Source organism: Varroa jacobsoni, unplaced genomic scaffold (genome assembly GCF_002532875.2).
Source record: "Varroa jacobsoni isolate VJ856 unplaced genomic scaffold, vjacob_1.0 scaffold_707, whole genome shotgun sequence".
In the NCBI taxonomy this organism is placed as follows: Eukaryota; Metazoa; Arthropoda; class Arachnida; order Mesostigmata; family Varroidae; genus Varroa; species Varroa jacobsoni.
In genome coordinates, this window is record NW_019213609.1 from 193,858 (window position 1) to 208,732 (window position 14,875).

The window sequence follows — 14,875 nt, forward strand, 5'->3', positions numbered from 1 at the left end:
TGCTAGGTTTTGCTGGTAAAAACACTTTTATTTTCGATCAAAAAAGTGAAAAAAAAGTTTTCGTTGTAACAAAACAACACCTAGCAATTTTAGTACAGATATCGTGCACGACAATAAATATATTCAGGCGCTTTTATCAGGTCACGTCATAAGCTAATCGAGACACTTGTCGTATTGTCTTCGTATTATTTCTGTCGTATTGTCGAGCGGTCTTCAGGAAGCGTAGATTGAGCAAGCGGTCCCTTTAGCTTTTCCTCACTGTTTGTTTCGCTTGTGCACTTGAAGCTTTCTAGATTATGCCAGGATCCGTTGACTAGCTGTTTCTGTCCTCTCAGAGTTTTTAGTCTTTCTCTTTTTCTTTCTAGATGAGCTCGTGAATATATTACCACTAGCAAGTGTTATACGTAGTAGCCTGCGGTCAACCTTCGAGCATCCGCCGACTGCGCGTACAAGGCCTTTTCCTCTCGTTTTAACAGCAGGCAATTTATTGTTGTGGATGCGTGGGGAAACCTGTTATCTTGGTGTTGTCTCCATCGGCTTCCGTGTTGGGTATATTTTGAATACCTCTATTTCTGCTTACAGTGATCCCCTTGCCAGCACGTCCAGCGGATGCAATTAAACGTTGACGAAGTAACCCGCTCGTAAGTCTACTGTAGTAACAAACGGCGTATGGTGTTATCTTATATAGGTTTAGCCTGCTGACAACTTATTATGGTAAGTTGGCAAAGCATACCCGCAATATCAGTAATTATATCACCCACACATGGGTGATATAATTACTGACCGTTGCTTTAGATTGTATCGTCTTTTACACTACGGGTAACCGACCGCTGATGCCCAGGAAAAGGGTGAACTATATGTACGTTCAGTGAGGGATTGGCGGCTGCTGCTGGATGGAGATATGCGGAAGAGTGATTGTAACGTGATGGGATAAGGGTGTCGAAGAAGAGTTTCATTAGGAGATTCCTTACCACGGTCATTCCAACAGCATCACGCCCTACGACCATTGGTTCGTAATCTATCAAAATTAATGTATTCTTCATAGTCCCAAGTATAACCAGGGCTCGGTTGCATGGGTTCCATATCAGTTGTCGTGGAAATACATAAAAGTGATGGGCAAAGCTGAGGCGCAGGCCTAGGGACCGTAACACCAAATATGCTCATAGTGGCAAAGAGCAGGTGCGAAAACCGAACGAAAGCGTCCGCTCGTGTACCGAGTATTATTACGCGGCGGAAGAAAGGAAAGCATGATGGAAGAAAGGATTCAATATAGAGGACTGCCAATGCCTTGGAGTACAGCCAAGCTACTGACCATCCGACCAGCCATCAACCAGGTTGCCGCCGCTAGTAATGGTCGCACCGGAATCCCACGTGAGAGCTCGGCACCTGGGCACCCCCAAAACGACTCCAATTTCATTATGGCCTCTCAGTTCCCGCTTATATAGCTATCTACCTGAAACTTGCAAAGGAGAACAAAGACGCTATTTTCTTGTAAGCACCTCATGACAGTAACCCCCTATTGGAACAGCCATCGCGATCAAAGCATAATTCACAGCATGTAAATACATACATACCAATGTCAAATTGAGCTCACTCATAGATAATATTGTTAATATTGAAACGTTCATATCGAGAAACACGTATCGCTGGCATGTGAGTCTGTCTATAGAGGCATAGATTATTGAGTCTTTTACCTAGTCTAAAGTGAATAAATTTTGGCATTGTCGAAATAAGGCAAATTACTTATAGCAAAGATGCATCGTTGCTTCCACAAGCAAGAGTCAAAAAGATGCAAATCGAGAAGCGGACACAGACTATGGTTTCATAGAAGATGGACTATGGATAGAAGATGGGAGGAGAAGCTGTCATTTGTTTCCGTGTAGAATATCTATATTAATTTTGATTTATTTGGCTGTTTTTCAGGGGGGACACAAAGCAAACTCAGCATGATCGCCATCGTTGGCATGCTACACTCAGGTATATAAATCATGCTAGTATAAAAAAATAACCAAATAGTTAATAACTGATATCTTTTGTGGGTAAATACAATAGTTCATGCGATTGTGTATAAATGTACGACGCTGTTTTTCATTCCTCCGTGTCACCTATCGGTAGATACTAAGCAACTTTTTACTAGAAGGGTTTCATTGAGTGTCAAATCACGAAAAACGATAAAAAGTTGGAACGGTATACTTACTTGTTAGTTTACTAGCTTATGTTATGAAAGTCTACGTGACAGACTCGTCTTTGTCGTTACTTTACCCGAAGCCACCATAATTGCTCTAATAATGTCTCCGTTATCTTCGTTTTTATCGAATGTCGTCCATTGATTTAATGAAACGTTGGGAACCGATTGGTTCTCTACCAACATGGTTTTACTATTGCTAGCGATACACAGATATTTTCGAGTGGCTGAGCGGTAGGTCATTTGACAAAGGTGGGACCTCGCCTTTAGAACGAATCGCTGTGCGGAAGTGCCTATATAGCTGACGCTTTGATGGCAGCCACCGTTGTGATTTGTCACAGGGAATAATAGAACGTTGCTCGCTGTAATCTCTGTCAGGTAGTTGCTTAGTCAATTTAGCAGTTGGCATTTACCGCGTGGCGTCGCATCCTCACTTTGCTCCAAGGATTGTACGTGTTTGGCACCTGTGCGTCTCTTTATGAGGTGTGATTTTTCAGCATTTATGTCACCTTCCATGTCGCAATCGTTCCTTAACCAGAATTTCCGGACACACTGCCATCCCTATCGCGGACGGCTGCTTCAATGTGATTCTAGCCATTGGGGCTAGGACGATCGAAGGTGGAACGGACAGAGGCCAAGGACGACGAATGCGCTAGAACAGCTTGTCCTGGCCAAACGATGAGGCGCCTCCGTCGGCACAAAGTGAGCTTGTTTGCGGACGCTCTGAGTGTAGATACCAACGAAAGGGTAGGTTGCGGTTTTCTGAAATGCAAACAGTGCTAACGTAGCAATCTGGGATGGCGAAGCAATAAAGACAATCCATCACTGGCTTTGGCTGCCAAAATCCTGCCTTAGTCACATTTCTACAAGGAGACGACGGCGATGCTGCGATATAGGAAGACTTGGGCGTAGGAGCGGCGGAGTGGTTAGCTCGTGAACGCTGATACTCTCAAACAGTAAAGAACGTGTCTACAAAAAAAGCGAAAAAGGAGTACGGCCAAATCGAACGAATGAAAGAGCAAGAAAAAATGAGGAAAAAATACAGAGAGTGTGCATATGTATCTATGAGAGAACGGAATTTGCATCTACAGTAACGACGCCCTGGGGCCTTGTCTGCTTCAGATAGACGCGGTCGTGCGACCGAATTGACAGTAACTAAAGGCCATGAACGTTAAGTAATTGTATTCGTGGAGGTTGTCGAGGGGGCAGAGGACGACGACGGTGACGACTTGACATAGAAAACGAGAATGAACGAATATATGACAGTAGCAGCACTCTTATTGCAGTACATCCATCGACGGTCTAAAGTCTCTTTTGCTTCCTAGCGACAACCCCTATTAAGGGACTGTTTGTTCCTGCTTATGAATCGGCATATACTATGTTTCATTGTTTCAAGAGAAGTACAAGAACACTGCGCCAACTCCTATATTTATAGAGCGACCAGAAAGGCTAATCTAAAATCGAAGAGGAATCATCCAAAGCTAGTTTTGTTCACGCCTATCTGTCTTTTCATTCGTTCTGTGTTCAACAGGAAAACTAAAATTCCTCGGATTATCTACTAAGTTTCGAAATAGATATGGGCGTATGACCCTTGTCTTTATAGTGGTCTCAGATGAAAAAATGAGATGTATGAGGCATGAAGTGTCTGTGAAGTGTTTTGATGTTCCCCAACATACATGTTATCTATTCAGACCTTGGATCTAGAGCATCCACGTACTACCGTCATGCTTTACATTTACAGAAATTTTGTTTTTCGTGTGTTTACCTAAACGTTTTGAAGATACGGGGCTACTACAGGATCGCTTTGTTTGGGATTTAATCGTATTAATTTTTCTATTTGCTTTGAAGAACAGAAACTTGTACGCATTGGAAATGCTTTCACAATAATTTTGTCTTAAGTCAAATCAGTAGATCGGCCTGTGTGCTAGTCGAGCGAGACTACGAAGCATTAGCATGTGCTTACGAGCAAGAAATTGGCCCGCAGTTCTGCCATACTGCGAAGGCCGAAATTTCAAGCCAAATACCGACCATTTCGGATAACCGAGTTCATGAGTTAAAGAATATTCGTGTCTCGTATGTTTGACTGGGGATGCAGTGGAAAATCTTATTCCATACTTCACAGTTCACTACCGTACCCGCAGGTGCCCAAACTGGGAATGATCGGACTGTTTTGTGTGCAACGTATTAGTTGTGTCGGTAGTTGGTACATTGGACAGATGACCAATATGACATGTTCGCATTTGGGACAGGCAATGCTTCTAAAAAGCTTTTTATGAGCAGTTGGCTGACAGATAGTGCTCCGGGGCCACTGTAGGAGACCGTCTTCGTAGACGCCTTGTGTGCGTTGTTTGGGGCCATCAGCCCAGCCCAAGCCAACCGGATCAGATTGAGTCTCGAATGGTGCCGAAGGCAAAGCGAAAAAAGAAGGATCGAAATCTGGTCCCGGGATCTGTCGAGGGCTGGCCGCTGCCCATAGAGACGGTAGCCCCCCGAGTAATTGAATCTCAATAGCCATAACATAAAGCTGTCCGTTGCGTTTGCGCTGCGCACTACTGCAAATCGGATGTGCTGCTAACACAGTGTCGGCTTCTGCCCCATCTGGCTAGCTGCTACTGCCACCCTTCAGTGGACAGACGGGCAAAAAGTGGGGAGTGGGAGGGACAAACCGGCTACTGACAAGAGCTTTCCTCTTTCACTCCTTACTTTTTTGTCCTTTCGGCCCCAATAGTGGCTCACTCAAGCGCTGATTCGGCCGACCTCCCTTTCATTGTATACCATCGTTCTTTTCCTCTTCGTTTTCGCGCAGTATCTTTCGCTGTTGTGAAGTCGCTGTCGGCTACCGTTCCACCGACAAGGAACAACGACAGCGCGCGTCCATAAATTTCCGAGAAGACGGTTCCGCTGGATTGCTGAGGGGAAATCTAGTTTTTTTAGTCTAGCGAGGGGTTTTGCTGTTTGTATGTGGACGCTGCGTGTGGGAATTGAAATGGGTGGGGAAGGTCGAAACAGCAAACATAAACGTCTCTCACTTTTGTCCAGTGAGAACTAAAGGTCCACTGGGCACTATCCAAACCCATCCTTTCCCCTGACCAAAAGCAATTCTCTATTTTTGTTTCATTCTGCTGCCGATTCAACTGCCGACCAAGCGACGGATTGGCGACACTTGGATTGGACTACTCAGCGGGATGTCCACGTCCTAGGCAATCGGTAAGCAAGACGCAGTTGCTGAAGTTCGAAGGTTATGAGTGGATCCAAAACAGACTGACCGACTAAGCGTCTCTGAGCGTCAGTCAGTGACTCAGAGCTATCAGAATGTGAGCCTATTTTGCAGTATGAAGTCTTCTACTGATGCTTTAGTCAAAAAAATATGAACGTCAATTTTACACATTATTATGTAAAATGAAATAAATCTTCAAAACCATATTATCAATGGTTTACAGGTCTCAAAATAATTTGGTTTGTAAATGGGCTTACATATCGTATAGAAGGTGCGGAGGATTATTTTTATTTTTTAGCCAGGTACTAAAAAAACATACATAGATTTGGCTGGCTTCATATAAAGAAACCAGCAAGCTCAATTTCTAAAATAATCATTTGTTACGGTTATAGCAGAATTAAGATTAAAATGTATTGAAACTTTATGTTAATAGCAAGGAAAAAAGTTTATTCAGATGAAAAGTTGTTTTTGTCTTTATGTAGATATCAAACTGCCTTGAATACCGACTATAAGTGGTGAAAAGACCGTCGGTACATTGTCTTTATGATGCCGCCCTAACTTTCACTATATAAGTTAATTCTACTATTCATATATATGCTGTGTAATTAAGTTAACTAAAATTTCGGATAACGTTTTTGCTAGAGTTTTTCAGATTACTAAGGTGGTACGAAAGATAAGTCGCCGATATTTAGCACTGCAATAAATAATCTACTTGCTGCTTACGGCCAGTACAAAATATGCATTTATTTTTGACGTCTCCGTATATTTTATAAGGGTAAAAAAATAGCTTGCCAAATATGCTGTAATTGAAATTGTTTTTTAGATGTTCGATTTGATTTAACGGCTTAACAAATATGGCGACGTGCAGCTCAAAGGTTGACGTAATATATGTCAGAACCTAGAGCTTTTATAATATTATTTTCTTTAAGTTTTTGCGTTGGGTATTCTTCGCGTTGGTATTTATCATCGCTCGGACTTGGATATCTGTCTAAGCATGAGTGAGCGTTTATTTGTCATCTCGTATCAAATCGCATTATATGCCTCCAGGACTTTTTCTTATTGGCCTTTAGATTATTCCTTGGCTAAGTCGTCTATTTTGCGCCTACCATGTATCGAAGATCGGTCGAGTCTGCCATTACTTCTTTCCGGACTGACAATTCAACGGGCAATCGTCGATCCTCCTTTTCCGCGGCCTTACGCTGCTACCTTTCTTACTCGTCATTCCGTCTCCAATCTCACATAGCCGACTGAAGTGATACACACGAAGAGGCGAACAAGTTCACAATCGACAAATGCCTCTTCTTTTCACATTTATGTTCCGTTGCGGCGACGACGACGACGACTATGACTGCCGCTTCCAAACCAAAGACGATGCGGGAACCGTATTAGAGGTTGAGGCAATAATAATTTGGCTCCGTCGAATGGAACGGACTCTGAAGGTAGAAGGCCATTGGTTGATTCGTTTGATCAGCGGCTTGAGTGGCAGAAGTGAAGGCAACGGCGCAGTAGAAGCGTCTGCGGTAGCAAAGGGTAGAAGATCAAGAAAGAATGGAGGGTATTTGAGAGGTCAGGAATCAATCGATATCTTCGGTGCCATTAACGGATGTCGGAAGAGAAGGCACGCCCGCCGCAGCTGCCACCGCGGATTCTATTACTTCGGCATGAAAAGTCAGCAGCCAACAGAAAAGGCGTATTAAAAACTGCTAACTAAACTTCTCATTTCTCGATGCTTTCTGTTGTCCGGAAGCCTCAACCCGTAGAAGGCCCACTCTGGAGTGGTCGGCATCCTTTGCTTGTTACCGGTGAAAGGCAGCGCTTTACCGCGACTTGCGACCTATTCTTGGCATCAAAAGTTTTCGACACGGCGGCCACCATTGAGATGCCAAACTCATAAAATGTATTCCTTACTAGCGATATGGCTTAGCGCAGCTCGCAACTTTCTCCAGAAGGATCGCCTCTTATAACCCGTTTAGTGCCATTATATGTTTAGTACCACGCCTTTGTAAGATATGCCGATGAGGCAAAGTGATATTGCCGAGTTTCTCCACTAGGGCAGCATCGAAAGGTGCAGCTGGGGTTATCTGGATAAGTAGGGAAAAGGACTCACGGTGCACCTAAGTATAAACCATTGTCAGGAGTGTCTTTGCCGTATCCGTAGAAGTTGCTCGTGTTAACACGGTCTATTATCATATGTCGCTTATGCCCAGCTGTTGACAAGCCATAATAATAGCCCTGTTGGTTATAAGGGGGTGCTAACTTCCAACTGCAAATACTCCCTGGGCCATTATATAGCCTTAATATGACGCGTGACCCTACGTTGTCTTGTGCTTACTTCGGAGCATCAAAAAGCTGTTCTATGACCTGGAAGCAGCTCCTATGCTACCTCTGTTGGTCTCAATGCCTGACAAACTCGCCCCTTCTTCGTCTGTCCCCACAAACCGATCAGTCAGGTCAAAGCTAATAAGGGAACAAATAGGGGAGCTAACTACGCGAAAGGACAGTGATTGACAGATTGATGTGACTGAGGTAGCCTGGAATGAGCATGGATGGCATTAGCTGGCAGAGCATCAGGTAGGTCTGTAGAATGGACACCAACGAGGATAGCGAACGGTGGCTTGGATGTAGTATGTTGGGATCTTGCAGACCTCAAACCTGGTAGTCTTGATACCAGGGTCGGTCCCAACTAAACCACTTTGGTGTGGTTGTTATGAACGCGATGCACAATCTTCTACCTATCCTCGACTTGGGCCTGGTTAGCCTCGTCATGGCGTTCTTGCTCCTTCGAATCGACTATAGATCGCGGTAGTCTTCGTGGACGTCCTTCTCGGGTATGTCCTGGTTGACTGTCAACATCGTGGTGGTTGGCAGGTTTGCGTGACCAGGGACCAAACGTTGGCCATTTTCGAACCGCCTTGTTTCCTATCGCACCATGTAGTCATCCTTCTTTGTCTCCTCGCCACGGAAAGGCGGTGAAGTTCTTTTTTGATTGTGCTCTCGATAAATACGGAGCCGCCAACGATGTCCACCAAAATATTTATGCAGATATTGAGAAAAAGGCAAAATATATCATAGAGCATAGAGATAGAAATTACCCGTTTCAGTTAGATAGTTGAAAACATTAACCTATAGGCCTATAACCTGTAGGCTTCACTTAGTATCGTTACTGATCTTTCGGTTCAATACTCAGTACCAATTCGTTGAAATACTAAAGATTCTTCAAATAGTATAACATCGTATTTGATCAAATAGCGTAAAAGATATGGACATAGTGAAATTCAATTGCATTCCAGTCTGTAAAAAAAATTAAACGCGTTAGAATTGTATATGCCATCTGGAGACAGTTTTTATCCATAAAGAGGTATATCAGTAAGCAGCCATAAAAACGCAATCTGAATCGCTTAGGCCACTTTCAAATTTTAAAATGTTAAACATCTCCCACGTGTTGTTTATACTAAACTGACAAAATGAAACGCTCATTTGGTTTTCATTTTTGCTTTAATCCAACCATGTCATGATTAATTACATTCATTCGTTTAAACGCAATGAAAGGCTCTGTTTTATAGAACATGAAGAAATAATTTTTTCAGCTAAAAAAATTTAAAGCTAATTATATTTTGCTTACAAATGAAATGTTATGTTATACTTAAGCCAGACGCCTTTACTACGGAATTTAAGGTCCATTCCACGATTTAGCACATACTAAATATAAAACCAACAGGCCCACTCTCGCTGCCTAAAGCCGGTTTTATTTATATTTTACACTTACAAAGTGCGCGCTATCTTCTTACATTAGTTCAAATACCCTAGCCATACCTTTACGTGCATACAATCTCATAGTTTTCCTATATATTTAGGAGGTGGCATGCCCAAGCAATGGTCTACAGACTAACCATTCAGCTTTGATCCCCGGTGCTAAATTGTTTGTGGGTAAAACTCGCTGGGGCAATCATATGAGAAATTTCATAGCATTATTTGCTAAACATAAACAAGCCTCATCCCTGCAAACAAGATCACGATTATGGTATAAACAATTTATAGTCACGTCATATTACATAAATAAAGTGGTTTACCGTTTAGTTTAATGTCTAAATGTTCGAGATATATTTAGCTTAGATATATTAGCGCTTAAGTCAACGTCTCAGAACTTTTAAAGCCACACGTAAAGTATGACAAACTTATTTATAAAATTTATAAAGTGCTTGTTCGTACGCCCACCTGCGGCAGTTTCACTTGTTTCCTAGTCTAGTTAGGGAAAAAATGCTGACCTACTGAGAAGATAATTTTTGATACGAAAAGAAACTCTTCTTCAATTCAAGCTGCAAACACCCGATACATTGCTTGCTGTATAGGCTTGAACTTTAGGGTCAGCTGACGTTTCTGTATGTTTTAAGGTTTATGTTAGGCATAGTTCCATGAGAAGGCTTGCTCCGAAACAAGGCCTGTCTACGCCCGGGTTTGAACCTAGACCCCCCATGTGTCCTCAAAATTGGCAGCTAAATACGTCACCCACTACGCCATCATAGGGACTGAGTCTTCTGGGACGACTATTGCGGTCGGCAAGAGCCTAGGTTTTCGGATCGCCAGACATGTCTTCAGCTATTACGTTAATGACTTCTTTTGTGTGGACTCTTTAGAAATGCTTTGAGTGCAGAGTAAGAAGTATAGAAGCAGTCGTGTTAAATTTTTACGTAACACAGCGCAAAGAAAAGGTATAACATGCTTATTGTACAGTGTACGATACTCTCGTGAACGCTGGGCCCTACCATAGCCACTTCTGTAAAAAAAAAAAGTCGATGAGCCGAATTCTATAGCACAAACCCATAATCGAAGTGCATTCGCTGTCGGTCCCTTTGAGCACTATCTCGTCTGCCCCTACGCTTAATTGGTGGGCAACTATTTGAATAAAGTTGACGTAAGAAAATGACTCTCATTTTTTTCTGACTGACAAACAAATGGTAATTTTTTGTCAGCTCAAGAAGTCATCACGTTATTAACGAATATGATTTCACTAAATAGCGCCTCCAACATTATCTAGACTGTGAATGTTTTTCACTCAAGTTAAAATAAATATTGCGCTTTCTACATCGACAATGTGTGCAGTATGTTAAATTAGATCTGTTTCTAAAAGAAATAACTAATGTCACATGTTTGCCCACCTGAGGCAAAATTCCACTTAGTCGTGCTCCGAAAGACAGTTAGTTCTTACACAACAATCAAGCAAACATGACTACGAGCATCAGGAAGCGAACAGAAGAACTGAGACGTATCATGAATCACGTGTATTGAATTTGATCTGCTACTACTACCACCAGCCGGGTTCACGTTCGAAAAATAACTTGGCTTAAGATAAAATGGGTTCGTCTGCTTCTTCCTTACGCGCAACGATAGAGCTGAAACGAGAGGGCGAGATTTAACCAGAGCAAAAGGTAGAAAACCTTAAGGGGGATGGATAGTTGTGCAGTGTGTATATGGGATCCAACAGTGGCGAGCTCTAGCAGACCCCAAACAAACACGAAAGGGTCCGAAGGGCTGCGTAACCTCCTTAGCTCTACCGAACTCGCGCGTTTCGCCTAGGCCAAGTTTCTTCAGGCCAATTACGCAGGGTACCTTGACGAAGGCAACAGTAAGAAGAAAAAAATGGAGGCGTAACGCCACAAACTCCGTGATCGGCTTACACTTCTCCCGACTGAGCTGTGTACCTGCTTCTTTTGCTGATGGTGCCGCCTTTTCCTTTTCATGATCATCGTCGATAGCACGATCTTTCTTATTCGTCTAGGCGGTTAACGGGAACTGTGCCCTAAGGCTTTTTCGGCCTTCTGAACTGTGACTTTTACGTTTGCCTGGTAGCTTGCCTGTGCTCGCCACCCCGATAGACAGTTGGTTCCGCGTATTTTGGCGTAGCACCTCAACGCTCACGATAAACGTCACCAGGCGACTCAACGTTGCCGGCAGGCGATGGCAAAAAGTGCTGGAATTCTGGCTTCCCATTCACATCATATAACAGCGCGTGGCACCCAGTGCCTGTAGGTTCCCAAACGAGTTAGCTTGGGTTCGTTGGAAGAAACGCCTGTCCTTCTTCTTTTAGCTTCGAATACTGTAACATGACCACTGCATCGCCTCCGCGTACGTCATGTAGTTTGTTTTTAGCACCGGCGACTATGACAACGACAAGAATGGACCGACCCACCGAAATTGGTGGCCCGGTACTGTCGTCGACTTACGCGATCGGCCTGCCGGTTACCTTTGTTGCAAGATATCGTCTGCCATTATTCCTGTTCAGCAAAAGGATGGCGGGGCCGTCTTGTCGACTGTAGCACCATACAGCATAAAGGATCTTAGGACGATAGGATCATTTGGTTTTAGCTGTTACCGTAGTTTTTGTTTATTTATTATGGTTATTGTTGTCTCCACTTTAGGTGTTACGGTCGGTCCGCCCGTTGTTTCGGACGTGCGCAGCTCCTGCTACTGCTCTTATAGGTGCGACTAAAAGAGATACCTTTGCTGGCGTGGGCGTATTGGGGATCCATGTTGGGCATAGCCCGCTATTGCTGCTGCTGTAGTTGTTACTGCAGATGTTGATGTTTGTGTATCTTATCGATACGATCATTATTTCTGGCTGTTGTTGCTTGTATTGTTATATACGCTCTCCCACACAGGAACACAGCCAGCCACTAACCGCCAGCACCCCCCATCGCCGATCCTACGTAGCTACTATTACTACCATTATACAATTATGCTATGCAATCGGCTCCTATTTTCCAGATCATCCATGAAGCGCGGTATACTAAATGCAAACAAGAGTCAACGAGTGTCAATACCGCAAAGTCCAAAGGGATAAGGTCAAAACAGTGCGAAACGCAATAGAAAGAATAGCAATGAAAAGAGTCCTTGACGATTATGCCCTTGTCGTCTGTCGTAACGCTATATGTTGCTGTTGCCGCTATGGTATTGCATAGGCGACAGGGACGGAGACTGCTAGCCTGTCTGTTGTTGCTGAGAAGTTGGCCGGCACTGTGATGCCACAAAAAGGCCTTGTCTATGTATGTGCAGTCATCGGAGCATGACTTATAGGCAATCTGTTTTCAAATATCTGATGGTTATAGACGGCAGACTGCTCTCTTGCAGTCTGTACAAATACATATGTATTTGTCTAATACATATAATATATATATATATATATATATATATATATATATATGCTTGTAAGCAGGTGTTAATCCCTTCTTTCACCAGAAAACAAGCTAGGACGGCCAGACGTCTTTTTCCTCAAACAGAAGAGAATGAAGCAGAAAACGTTACACGCAATAGAACATTGCAAGGTACTGCCTGTTGAAGCCTACTCACCGTTCAAAAGAATAGCAAGGACCTCCAACAGACAGAAAGCAAGCAGGCATGGAGACGAAAGCACAGGAACGATATTCCCCAGGGAACGAATCCAGTTAGGCTGACCTATGTGGTCCCTGATTCTGCGTCCTTTCAGATAACCGACAGAGAGAGACAGGCCGTGCGGCGGTGCAAAAAGGCTAAATTATAAGTGACGGCCCCTGAACAGATTCACGGCAAGTCCAGCAGGGATATGTGAGGGAAAAGAAGAATGGGCAAGGTGAGGAGAAAGAAGAGGGGGGTCTGGTTGAAATAATTTGTATTGATTGTCAGTCATCGCAGGAACCGTTTGTAGAGACAGCAGCGCTTTCCTGCCGTCGAATATCCTCCTGCGCAACCCAGTGAAGTGCGTTGGAGAAAATGACCAGTACGATGAAAATCGACCAGCCTGTCTATCTGGTTTCGGACTCATCTGGGGTTAGCTTCACTTTTCAGGCATGCTTTGCACCAGATGTGTACCTATCCTAGCTGCGATCTCTTCCAGCCGGAACAGTAGTACTACCAGCGTTAGGAGAAGTAATGGCGCCGGCAGCAGTGAGTGTGCGTACGTGTCACAAGGCTATGAACACCACAATCCAGTCAAATTCATTTCGGCATAGTCACTTACATTTGCCTCTGCTGCAATAGACGGGACGGCCATGTGGCCAATGACAACCAATTAGTTCTTCAGCCTCTCGAATACCTTGAGTTCCATCAAAGTAACACATAGCACCGGTAGCCGAGGTGGCAGACTGGCAGGATAGCCGATGAGACTACGCGTAGAGAGCGAGTTAGCTAGAACAAGTACAAAAGGAGAAGACGAGAGGGTTTGTGCGTTGCCGTTTCTATGTAAGTGTGTTTGTATAATTGACTATGCAGTGCTGACTGATCTATCCAGCCAATCCAGGGAGCTGGCAGCAGCAGCAGAGCTGCTGGTGATCGTGCCACAGCAGCTTGTCTAACGTGACCGGGCTTTATGAATCTGAACCTAACTTCTCCTGCGCGTGTCACGTAGGCGATAAAGCGACGCGACCTCATTCTATCGGTCACGCGCTCGGTGCGTTGTTGTCTGAGTTGGTAGAAGTCACCAGTCTGTATGCCCACCTCTCCTTTTGGAGTTGATCTGCTGGGCTCATGCGTATTTATTAACGTATAATTTATCTATATAAAAAGTGTATGGGAAGGCATTTGTCTGACTGAAGGTTTCCCAGAACCTTCATCTGTGGCGTCACAGCAGGATAGTTAACGATCAGTAGCAAAGTTACGTTTTTGGCAATTATCTCAGAAACGATTAATAACTTTACTGACATACGAAAATATGGAGGGTCCAAGATGACTGCAACGCGTTGTTAAGGTTTTGTATTTCATCAATGGGGTTACACGAGGAAGTTTGAGGATTTATATAAAGGCGCTAGACTAAAGCAATGAAACTCGCAGCTGTATAACAAAGATTTAGAAACGGAGAAGAGATCATCCGTCTAAGTTCTGTTGGTAAATGCTCTGGGCAGCTATATTGTGTATACACAAGTATATACTTCAAGCACGCACATGTTATGTTACCATTGTCCAGATCTTGATCTGACAAATGCTTATGATCGCTTAGCCGAAAAACGCTCTATCTATTAAACTGACCAGTACATACTTTTTTGCCAACTACTTTTTTCCTCCTTACGATCCTCTCCAGTGTGCCTAGTGAGATACGGCACTTGAAAGATCCTGGTTTTATCTAGCCTGGTTTGAAAAAACCAGCAAGATTACGTTGAAATAAAGCTTAAAAGATGAACGTTTTAAGTTACAAGAGCATTTTTCATGTCAAGCTTTACTCCACCTTTTGCCAATTTCCAGCTTCGACCGAAGCAGCTAGACGACCCTTAGATTTGTGCCAGACGCATAGAGTAGAGTGCTAAATACTGCCTTACGCAGTTTCAAAATGCCTAGAAGATAAACATTTGTAAGACGATTATCAGAGCCTGACAAGGATCATCACATGTGTTGCTGAAAGAAGAGAGCCACCAAATGACAGATCTGACTGCCATCAAATTGCTTGGCGCATAGCAGGGGGTCTTGAATAGCGGTGCCACTTAAAGTTAAATCCAATATATAAAGTATTT

The 14,875-nt window shown here is 43.6% G+C and overlaps 1 protein-coding gene across 2 annotated transcripts in view; it reads left to right on the plus strand.

Annotated features, from left to right (window-relative positions):
- The window catches only part of LOC111262848 (uncharacterized), a 136,600-nt gene that overhangs the window by 46,177 nt on the left and 75,548 nt on the right, over positions 1-14,875 (plus strand). Inside the window, exons 1-2 of one of the 2 annotated variants that reach the window (XM_022837434.2) lie at positions 718-1,009; positions 1,924-1,977. The gene's annotated coding sequence lies outside the window, so the exon portion shown is untranslated. Of the gene's footprint in view, positions 1-717; positions 1,010-1,923; positions 1,978-14,875 lie in introns of those variants that run through there. The other variant, XM_022837432.1, reaches the window with a different exon arrangement.